Source organism: Octodon degus, unplaced genomic scaffold, assembly GCF_000260255.1.
Source record: "Octodon degus isolate 3935 unplaced genomic scaffold, OctDeg1.0 scaffold00141, whole genome shotgun sequence".
Taxonomy (NCBI): domain Eukaryota; kingdom Metazoa; phylum Chordata; class Mammalia; order Rodentia; family Octodontidae; genus Octodon; species Octodon degus.
Genome location: NW_004524717.1, coordinates 2,528,932 through 2,539,823, shown reverse-complemented (window position 1 = coordinate 2,539,823; position 10,892 = coordinate 2,528,932).

Sequence of the window (10,892 nt, the reverse complement as noted above, 5' to 3'; positions counted from 1 at the left end):
TATATCATATGTTATAATGCTGAATGTCAAAGCTCATTAGTGGTAGCTTTTAGTGTCACAGTTACTCCTGCTGTTGTGATTTGACTTCACTCCATAGTGATAAGGAGCACAGGGTCGCAGAACTCACCCTGGAAGGGGGATCCCACTTCCAATGTCATAGCCTTGACATAGTTGACTCCAGGAAGAGCAGGCTTCTTCTGAACAGAACTGAAAGTTGCACTTGGGAGAAAGAGGAGGCCACAGACATAGAGTACAGCCGTGGTCACAGAGGACAGCAGCTGTGGCATGCTTTCCTTGAATGCCTGGAGGAGAGGCTGAGATCCACCTTAACCCTAAAATGTGTTCTAGAAAATCAAACAAAAGAATAAGAGCGTGGGTACTCAGGACAGGCAGGTCCCAGCCCGGCAAGCACATTGTCCTCTAGTCTAGAGCCTCTTCCGGGCTGGGGAAGAAATGTCCAGTGAGATCTGGGAAGTGGGGCCCCCTGGGACTGTTCCTTCTTTTATCTTAGTCACAGCCCCAGAGGAACCTGGAGTCTAGCTTGTTCGGTTACATTGTATAAATTAATATCTCAAGCTAATCTTGGAGTGGTTAGATAAGAAAGTTGTTTATTTTAATATGTTAATGCACACACAGTCTTCTCAGACTATCGCGAATAGCCTCTAGAAACCAAGGAATTCCGAGTGAGTCTGACCCAAGGTGAGTGATTTCAAGACAATTAGAATATAACATTCAGATTCATTATTTATTGAACCATCGCTTAAGTTTTTCCCTTATTTTAAGAAAAATAACTTCGGTGTGGCTCCACTCTTCCTAACAAGTAAAGAAACTGGCTTTGGTGATGTTTCTAGAGCTTCAGGTTTTTAAGGAAGGCTCCAGATGCGTCCTTCAGACTCCCAGGAGCCAAGGGTCTACTTGAGTCAGGTTTAAGTGCTAGGAGAGGCTTAAACTAAATACTTAGTAATATGATTGTTAGAAAGGATGAGGATCCATTTGAAGAGACAGTACTTCTACTATTTGAGTACAAATAAGGAAATGCTGTAATACTGTATTCATATTTGCTATCTTGGGAAATAATAAATGGATATGTGTTTACTGAGAGAATTAAGCCCTTTGAGCAATGTCCAAGTGCCATTTTCTAAAACTCCAGTTTGGTCAGTCTAGGGGACAAGGACTTGCTATTTGTTTTGTATTTAGAATGTACTACTACTAACAAATTTTCAAAGGGCAGAAGAATTGAGGACCACTTGACTACACATTTGTCAGTAGAGTTCAGGACACAAACTGTCCATTAACAAGAGCAAAAATGTCCCTCGAGGTAAGATTTGTGTTTCAAGCATGTGATTTTTGTAATACACAGAGCCAAAACACAGTAGTATAGCATATCAGGTTATAGTAGAGAAATGTGATTTGAAAGTCAAGTGCTGACCATGTCCGGGTCACCAGTGCATGCTTTAGGCTGTGTCACATGAATCAGTGATGACAACCTGGAGTTGTGTGACTAGTAGAATACACTATCTGAGGAAGAGTTTATTCAAACTGAACATTTCTTGGAAGATTAGTTATTCTGAATACAAATAATCCTAGACATAATACGTGAACCGAGCACAAAGTGAGGGTGGAGGATGGCTTGGTGTTTGCCCAACACTGGACCCAACAACAAAGGGGTGCACCTAGGAGGTTTTTCGTATCATACTTGCAAGGAGTCTGTCTCATAGTGGAAAACAGAGTCAGGATAGTTTTCACCACACTGGTAAAGGACGCTATGCACCGTGACCTCTGCCACCTTAAGCCCAGTCAGTATACCAATACTAGGATTCTCAAAATCCTTACAATAACACTTGAAAAATAAAATAATTGTATTCCTAGCAGTGAAATAACCACACATCCAAATGTTAGTGTCTTAGAGGCAGATGAAATTTAAAAGATAGTAAACTAACGCCTGAGCAGAGGAAGAAGTAGCTCTGTGAAACAAGACTAACGTCCCACGGCCAACTCCTCCTGTGGGTCACCTCATTTAAGCACCATACAGGGAGCGCTGTGGGGCCCAGGAAGTACCGTCCTTCATGAGGAGGTCACATAGGGTTAGCTAGTTGAAGAAAGGTCCCATGGCTGAGAAAGATCAGGGAGTGGCAGCAGGTCTCTTTTCTCATCCTGGTGATTTTAAGTGCCAGGTCCCACTGCAGGGCAACAGTGTGTTCTCCAAAATGCTTTTGTCTTTTGTTTTTATGTAATATTAATGTATTCAAATGTAAAATGCAAATGCTTTTTTTCTATGTAGTACAAGTGTATGCAAATATAAAATTGCCAATCCCAGCATTTAGCAAAGCAGTGTGTCCTTCCTGTGGGAGATCCTAGTGAAAGGAGAACACTGCACGTTGGGAACTGAAGGAACACAAAGCAGATAACACTGACGAGGGACAGAAAAGCAGAAAAAAGTAACTCCCAACTCCAGGAGCACTCGGATGACTCCAGGAAGCTGGGTGAAGTGGAAAGGCTCAAAAGGCTGGGATGTAGTCTATATGAGCACATGCTCATGATGGCTCTAGGCGACAGATAGCCTTTTTTTTTTCTATTTCAAACATTTACATTCCTTTGCCTTACACACATACGTATGTGGGGAAACAAAAAATTCTAAAAGACTCGTCACAAGTGCTTAGCAGTAGCACATACTGTGTGTCAGGCCCTGAATTCATTCCCCAGCATCAAATAAATAAAATATTAATCACAAAAGTTATAGAAGACCAAAGTCCAGGAAAATATTCCCTTCAATGGCTCCATGCTACAAGCAAAATGCATCTCTGAGACAAAGGCACCTGGGGACAGCTGCCCGAGCGGAGGACACTGATCTATCTATAGCAATGTCTGCTGTGCCCTCACTCCATGGGGTGGAATTCTGAACCCCAGGGCATGTGAATGCTAATAAAACATGGGTGCTGTGTGTTCCTCAAAAAAACATAAGCAAAATAAACCATAATCTGGAATTTTTCTAAACCATAAGCAAATTTAAGTAGAAAATACTGACAGACTAACAATAGTTGTAATAATTATTAAGATTTGGGGTTTGCCTTTTTTGTTTTTTCTTAAACATATTTAACTGTGTGATATTTCAGGATTTAGGAAAAAATAGAGGAAAAGATAAAAATTACCCAGTAACTCATGTGCTAGGCCTAAGAAATATTTTCCTTGATTAAATCTTTGCTTTAGCTATCTTTTTCTTTTTTAAGAAAAATATTTGCATGTCAGTTGGAGCACCCCAGTTTCATTGTTCAACCTCACCTCCAGAGATGGACAGTAACTTCACTGTGTTTTCATATTTCATATAGACGTAAAACTAAGCAAAATATAGCAACATTTATATATCTTTAAATGTGCAGATGTGATGAATTACATTAAAAGTTTCCCTAATGTAAACTATTCTGCGACAGTGAGATAAACACTAATTGGTCAAAAAATGTATGTTCAAAATATGTTTATATATCCTGCTTAAAAATTTTATACAAAGTCTTAGCATTCATTGCCATAGTGAACAGCAGCCTATAACTAGATCTTGCTTTATCTTGCTTGTTCAGTCTCCTTATCAAGCTTGCACACAAAAAAATCATCTGGAGAGTGGGCCTCTGTCTGTTCTTTGAAAACGTTTATACAGAGTATCATTGATTTCTCCTTTGAAGTTTTTGTAAACTTGGTTTTAGCCGGCCCTCCGTGGGATTTTTGTTGGGGCAGGGGTGGACCTGGGAAGGGTATACGTTATTAACTAAACTCTTTTTCCTTTCTGTGTGCGGACTACAGAGCGAGTCAAGCTTGTCATTGTGCAATTGTGAAATTAATGTTTTTCCAGGAGACCATCCATCTGCCTTGCTTCCAACTTTGTTGTCAAAAACAAACCCTTTGTAGGAACTAACCCTATGCAGGCTGTAAGATTTCCATCAGAGGTTTACGGGCTGTTTCCCTTCCATGCCTTCCCTGCTCTCTTGCTCTGGCATTCACGCCAGAGGCTGCTTTATCACTCTTTTGAAGGAACGAGCTGGACCATTGCTTTTGTTTCTAGCTCATGAACTACATGTTTATCTTCATGGTTTCCTTCCTCTGCTTGCTCTGTGGTCATTTTCCTATTGTACTGTGTGGCATTCTCAGCTCACGAATGTTTCAGTCTTTCTCATTTTCTTAAGTGTGCAGCAGAGATTGTAAGTGTTCATTTGTAAAATCTTCCAGGCTTTGTGCAGACTTTATTCCTAATTCAGTCGTTTCATATAATCTATCATTATTTTAACTGCCCTAAGAATTTTTAATTTCAAACACATAAAAAATACTGCTTCATGTTGAATCCTTCCTGTATGTTTCTAGCACTATGTCATGTAAAAATGGGCTTTCTAATATACACTTTGGGGTAGTGAAGTTTCCTGATTATAGAAGACCACTTGTGTGTCATTTTTCCCCCTAAGACACAAACTCTATCTGAAATAACTTGGTGTCATACAAAGGCAAGGATCAATAAATCTGCCTGAATAAGTGTTGTCAAGGCCTAATAAGGCTAGATTAAAAGCAGCGCACTTGCCAAGATGCAACCTTAGCTTCATGCACAGTTAAAGACTAACTGTAAACCAGGAGTGGCAGTGCATACCTGCAGTCCCAGCACTCTGGGAGGTTAAGGCACAAGAAGATGGCAAGTGTGAGCCTAACCTCAGCAACTTAGTGAGATGTCATCTCAAAATTAACAAGATCTAGTAACATAGTTCAGTGTGATGGCCCTGTGCTCAGTCCCTAGTACTGTGTGTGCGTGGGAACACACACACACACACACACACACACACACACACGCTTTGTATGCTGTCCAAGTGACATTCTCAGATGATGAAGACATAGCTCAAGGACACTGAGTTCAATTACCTGTACCAGAAATCAATAATAATAATGATAATTTTTAAAACATACTTCTCATTTTATCAAGCCAGTTGCCACACTGAAACTCCCAGGCAAACCCACAGTAGTGGCACAAGTTGCATCTTAGGAGTTATCCACAAAACAGCTGCCTGTGGGAGCCTGGGCTCCTCTATAAAACTTTTGCCTTGCTACAGATCCTTGTCCTGCTGCTTGGTTTCCAAAAGCCCAGTGTGTGCGCTCCCAGGGAAGATGCAATCCAAGCCGCATCAGCCGCACTGCCGAGCCCAAGAAAAGCACTGCTGAGCCTCCACAGGAAAAATAAGTTGTTGCCACACGAAGGAAGGTTCCAAAGCCTCCAGACTCCACCACCACAGGCTCAGCTGTTTCTAAGAATAGCATGCACTGTGGAAAGAAAGAGAAAAAGAAAAAAGTACTGGCACCAGACGTTGGTCCTTAATTGTCTACAGGCTTTAAAATAGAAACAAGCTGAAACGGAAGTGCCTCTGGAACCCTGTGCGGGCCTCACTCTGTATGGACCAGGGCACAGGAAAAGTTGATGGATCTTCTGAGATACCAACTCCGGGAAGGCAAACCCTGAACCCCGGTATCACCAGAGAGAGTTTCCAGGACAGGATGCTCACTCCCAGCGCAGAAGGAGGGCCAAGAACCAGGGCAGCCTCCGTTCACTCCAGGATTCCCAGAAGTTCTCACTAGGCCTCTGGGATATGAGGGTTCTCTTCCCAAAGTTAAAGTGACCTGTCAAATGCTTCTCCATGCATCGCTTCCTCATAAGCTTAAATGAGTTTACTGACTTCTAGCTCAGATATTATAAGTAAATCACTTTACTCAAAAAAGAATGTCAGCTTTCTACCCAGAAAGCCCCTCATTCTACAGGAGTGGAGGGAGAAAGGGACATGTTGGCTTTTTCGTTTGGGAGGCCACGAGCCCTCCCAGCACCTACCCAATAGGAAGGAAGACCAATGATCTTTGGTTTTGGTAGGGCATGATTGTGTGTAGTGTGTTTTAATGAGTCAGTGATGTTTACGTGAGTGCCAAGTTTCAGACCAGAAACAAATTTCCAAACTTGGGGGATTGCTTCTGTATAAAAAGCTCTTCATGCAAAAGTTCAAAGGCTCCAATTCTGCTCTAATTCTAGTTTAATCATTTCAGAAAAACAAGATTTCTTCCCCTGTGAGATTTCTAGTATTTGTGAAATTACTCTTGCTTGGAAACATAAGATAAACCAACACTCAAGGTTTTTTTATGCCCCAATTTCTAGACAAACACACTCTATAAAAGGCCTGGTGAGGTCTGAGCTTCCCAGAAAACCAGTGCCAATGCCTGACAGATTACATCAGCTCTACTTCTTCCAAAGTGTTTATTGTTGATCCAGTAAAGGAAAAATAAATGGAAATGGAGCTCTTTTCTTTTATGCACCAAATATTTCATAACAGGAGGAAGTCAGTGGCTTCTTCACCAGCAAGAGAGGAAAACACTAATCAAGAGAATGGAACTCAACAATTGTCAAGGCCTACACCATTCCAAATGATTAATACAAGGGCTCCTCCAACCCAAACTCTAAGTTAAGACCCAAAAACAAGTGGAGAGCTTTCTGTTTTACAAACATACAAAACTACACAACTTTAGCACCAAGGAGTGAGCCAGAAATGAACTGGGATAGCCTGTCAGAGCAGTTAAACCCTGAGTCTCCCCAGCGCCTTGCTGACATCAGCAGACATGCAGTGATGTATCGTCCCTTCTTCCTCTCCCCAACATAGCCTCATTGTGAGCCTTTTCTACCCAAAATAGGTTGCTATAGCCAGAGCAGAGACTGACTATCTTTGTCCAAGGTCAGCAATCAACCATCAAGTATATGAGCCACTTGATAAACAGTTTTGGACACAGACACCTCAGAACATTTATTTGCACATAAACACAAATGTTGGATTCAGGAGAATCACTGTTTTCAGTGAATCTCCACTGGCGAATCATTTCCTAATACCCAACTGGTCAACGACCACCCATCAATGGGAACATCTTTTGATATCTTGGCCAAAAAGAAGCATTTCTCAGAACACTGGCCCAGCATTCCTCTCAACACTGCAACTCATTCTGATCTCTATTGACATCTTAGAACAATCTCTGCTTGAGGAAAAGTCCTGCCCATCTCTGCAGCCTGATGTCTCTTCATCTATCCACGCCTATCCACACTCAGGGTAACATGAAGAAGTGGGATCAAGGAGAGGGGCTGGGAAGAGGAAGGAGCTGACATTTGTTTCACCCTGTGGTATGTCCTAGACATTGCACCTGTTCTTTGGTATGTCTTCTCTTATAATTCTGTGTTAAAGAATGTTGGAGACTAGGGAAATGATATTTCTACTGTCTGACCCAAAAGTCTTGACAAATGAAAAACACTAAGCCATTCCTCTATTCCAGTGATTTTCTATTTATGATTTTAAATTGTGAAAATTAATTAATATCCATAATAAAAAATTTTTACCCATCCACAACAAAGTGAGAAAAATAAAGTCTATAAAATGTGTGTTTCTAAAAGGCTGAAATAATTCTATTCAGAGCATGTGCTTTTGTTTTGAAACAATAGGGGAACCACATTTCTTGGAGAAGTAAAGTTACTCTCCTAGCAAACCAGGCCCATTTTGCTCATCATTCAGTATGCCAGTCACTGCAAGGGCAAGTTTTGCAAGAAAAAAAGTGTGTTAATGGAGCATCCAAGCATGGAGATGGAGGAATGAATCTCAGCCCACCTTCCTTTAAGGAGGATCTGAGCACATTTATGAGATCAAGAAGCACGGTAGTCCAAGGCTTGGAGAAGTGACCGAGGTGAGCAAGTATATGGTCTGTGCTTGAGTAGTTACTCTTCACTACTCTGCATGGGGTGCATGTTCAGAAAATGGTAATAGTAGCTGGCTCTTGAGGGTGGAGTTTTGGGTTCTTTGAGGTCAAAGAATTTACCATTCAAAATATGAACAAGTCCAAGTGAACAGGTGTGGTTTCAGCTGGTTTGATCTACACAAAAGCAGTCTCCGCGCTTCTTCAAAGCTACTTAGGCAAGCCCTATCACTCTTGACCCGCAGGTCAGAGGTACTGTTCCCAGCCCAGCAAGTGGAAGGCCATTAATGTGCCACTCAGCTCTGAAGAGGTGGTTTTTAAAGTCAACTAAAAAGGAAGCAAGTTAAATTTAGAGACCATGTATTGGAGTTTTCTCTTGGTTTCCATATTTTCTAGCAAACACTGTACATAGTTGTAATTACCCTTCAAAATCAGAAATTATCAAAATGAATCCCATGGCCCATTGTTTATTAGCAAATCCCACCCTGGCCTATTTTTCTTACACCATTTGAAAAATACATAGTTCTACAGTTTTGCATATGTGGTGAAGTATGTGGTCATTTGAAACTGTCACATTATTTAAAAAAAAAAAAATTCTCTTGAAGTCTAAAGCTACACTCAGCTGAGGACCAGGAAATTCTGTGGTGGGTGCCAGTAGCCCACATATATATGCAGTCGTCATACCTTGGACCTTAGGCTTTTCCCTTTTTCTATGTTCAAATTGACCTCAATACAGTGCTGTGAAAATGTTTTATAATGATTATTAAGATTGTGCAACCATTTTCTTTGGTTCTCTCACAAGCAAATTTTAAGTTATATGCTCAAGTTTTGGAATTTTAAACTCGTTTCTTGTTAGGAAATTAGGTACCTCAGGAAGCTTCTTAATTCTTTCAAAAATGAAGTGCAAGAGCCAAAATCCCTGATGGAATCATCCTAAGCCCTGGATTTAAACCACCCCCAGTGGTGCCGGGGGCAGGAAACCTGAGCTTTCACTGGCTTCTCTGTGGAATTTTCATCTGAACTGAAATAACTCAGAATCAATAAGTGACTCAGTCAAAGCATTGACAATCCAAGAAAGAATGTATTTACTTTGTGGGCTATAGACAACCAGGAAAATACTGTACTAGTTAAGTTTTAAAAACTCAAATGTTCCATAAAAACTATGTATTACTTTTTCATTTGTGAAGCCAAAATTGTCTTAAATCTTCTAGATTAAAAAAAGAATTTTCTAAAGAAGTAAGAAAAATAAATAACATGTTGAAGTGGTGCAAAATCTAGAAAATGATAAAATAAAAGAAGCACGAACCATTTCAAATATACAACCCCCCCCCAACACCAATGCATAGCTAGTGTGGAGACTTCATTAGCTCATGAGGCTAGTTAATATTGTTAAGCCTAACTGCCTTCCCACTAACACAGCTGATCTGTAACACATAGCTGCTTTTGGGATGTGAGTGTGTATGGCTGTGTGTATGAAGTCACAGCAACTTTCCCCTTAATATTGCCAGGGCTGCAGCCAGACCTTAATACATAAGTGTTTCTGTTCATTTTTACTGTGTTTCTTGTGTTTCAGAAAATGAGAATAAAACTGCAGTGCCAGTCGAATACATTGAAACACTCTCCTGGAGCAGTGGGTGGTTTTTCATGCATCCTCTAAAGCGGCATCTCAGGAATCCCAACTTTACACTTTGAATAAACTCCTGAGGAGCATTCGTGCTACAGAAAGGGGACCTAGCGACAAAGAAATATCAACTGTGTGATCACTGTTTCGTATCCATTTGGATGAAATCACTCTGGCAACGTGTGAATGCCTTCTGCTCATGGAGGAGGGCTGCATTGCCTCCAGAGCTGTCTCTATGGCTGTTTAATAAACAGCGGGGTGGCTGGGAACAAGTTCGGAAGGAGCTGGGGAGAGCAGGCACCAACCCAAGCTCACGTACATGCATGCTGTCCACCCCGCCATCCTCCTGAACGGGTGGCTAAGGATTTGGCAGTGTTCCCCATGGCCAGGGCTAACACGAAGAGGCAGCACCGGGCTGGATGCCAGAGGGAAGGAAGTGTGACTGGCCGGCACCCCTGGGAGCAGGTTAATAAGATCAGACAATATCCTCTGGGGGTAAACACCTCCCAGACCTGTGACAATGTCCCAGAGATGACACAAGGGTAAATTGCCTGACGCCTTCAAAACACATTTTCTTGTATTTTTCTTCTCCATGCATGTGAACTCCCAAGTAGCCCTCTTCATTCGTGAGGGCTGCCCTTCAGGGGCTTTCAACAATGACACAGAAGCCTTTTTTGTTGTCTGCAAGGAAGGAGAAAGGATGAGGGGACTCTGTTACCAGCCTGAGGGAAGGCTAGAGTGGGAGGTGTGTGCAGCCATAAACGCAGCCACATCCACACCAGACCCCTGGGCCTTCGGCCACCCCAGGGAGTGAGCGGGAACACTCACACTGCTACAGCAACTGGGTATGAAAATCCCAGAGCACTGGAAGCTGTGGCTCTTATTTTGATTGCTAGCTAGACTCAGATACAGTCGCAGACCTTACAAGGGAGCTCTGAGGTCCAAAACAAGTACATCTACTACAACAACAGTAGAACTAACTTCACTTTTTTGTTTCTTTCCTACTACAGGGTGTTGCAGTGCTTGGCAAAGTCATAGCTGAGGTTTGAACAACATCTCTCCATGTCTCTATGCCTCATGGGAAAGAATATGCACACACTTTGTTTGAGTAGGTGGCGCATGTACAAATCTTGATAATGGCAACATTGCTCCAGCATCTGTCCATTAGTCCTATAGTTACCTGGGGCCCATGACAAGCCATAGGTACCTACATACAAACTTGTCAGGGGACCAGTCACCTCCTTCTAGGGAGCCCACCAGCCTGTGGGCACAGGGCTTCCTGAACCTTAGCTTGCCCTCCCCAGGTCACAGAAGGCTCTCCCTGGCCTCCCTTGACTCCCATCCCTGCCTAGGGGAGGTAAAGAAGAGCCCTGGGAGTGCACAGGCCTGCGGAGCACCACTGCTCTCAAAATAATTCACTGCATCTCCAGAGGCTCATGGTTCCTGATGCACATGTAGCTGGAAGTCAGAGACCTAAGTTCAAATAGATATGGTGCTAAGAAAAGGATTCGCAGCATGTGAGGTCCAAATCTGAATA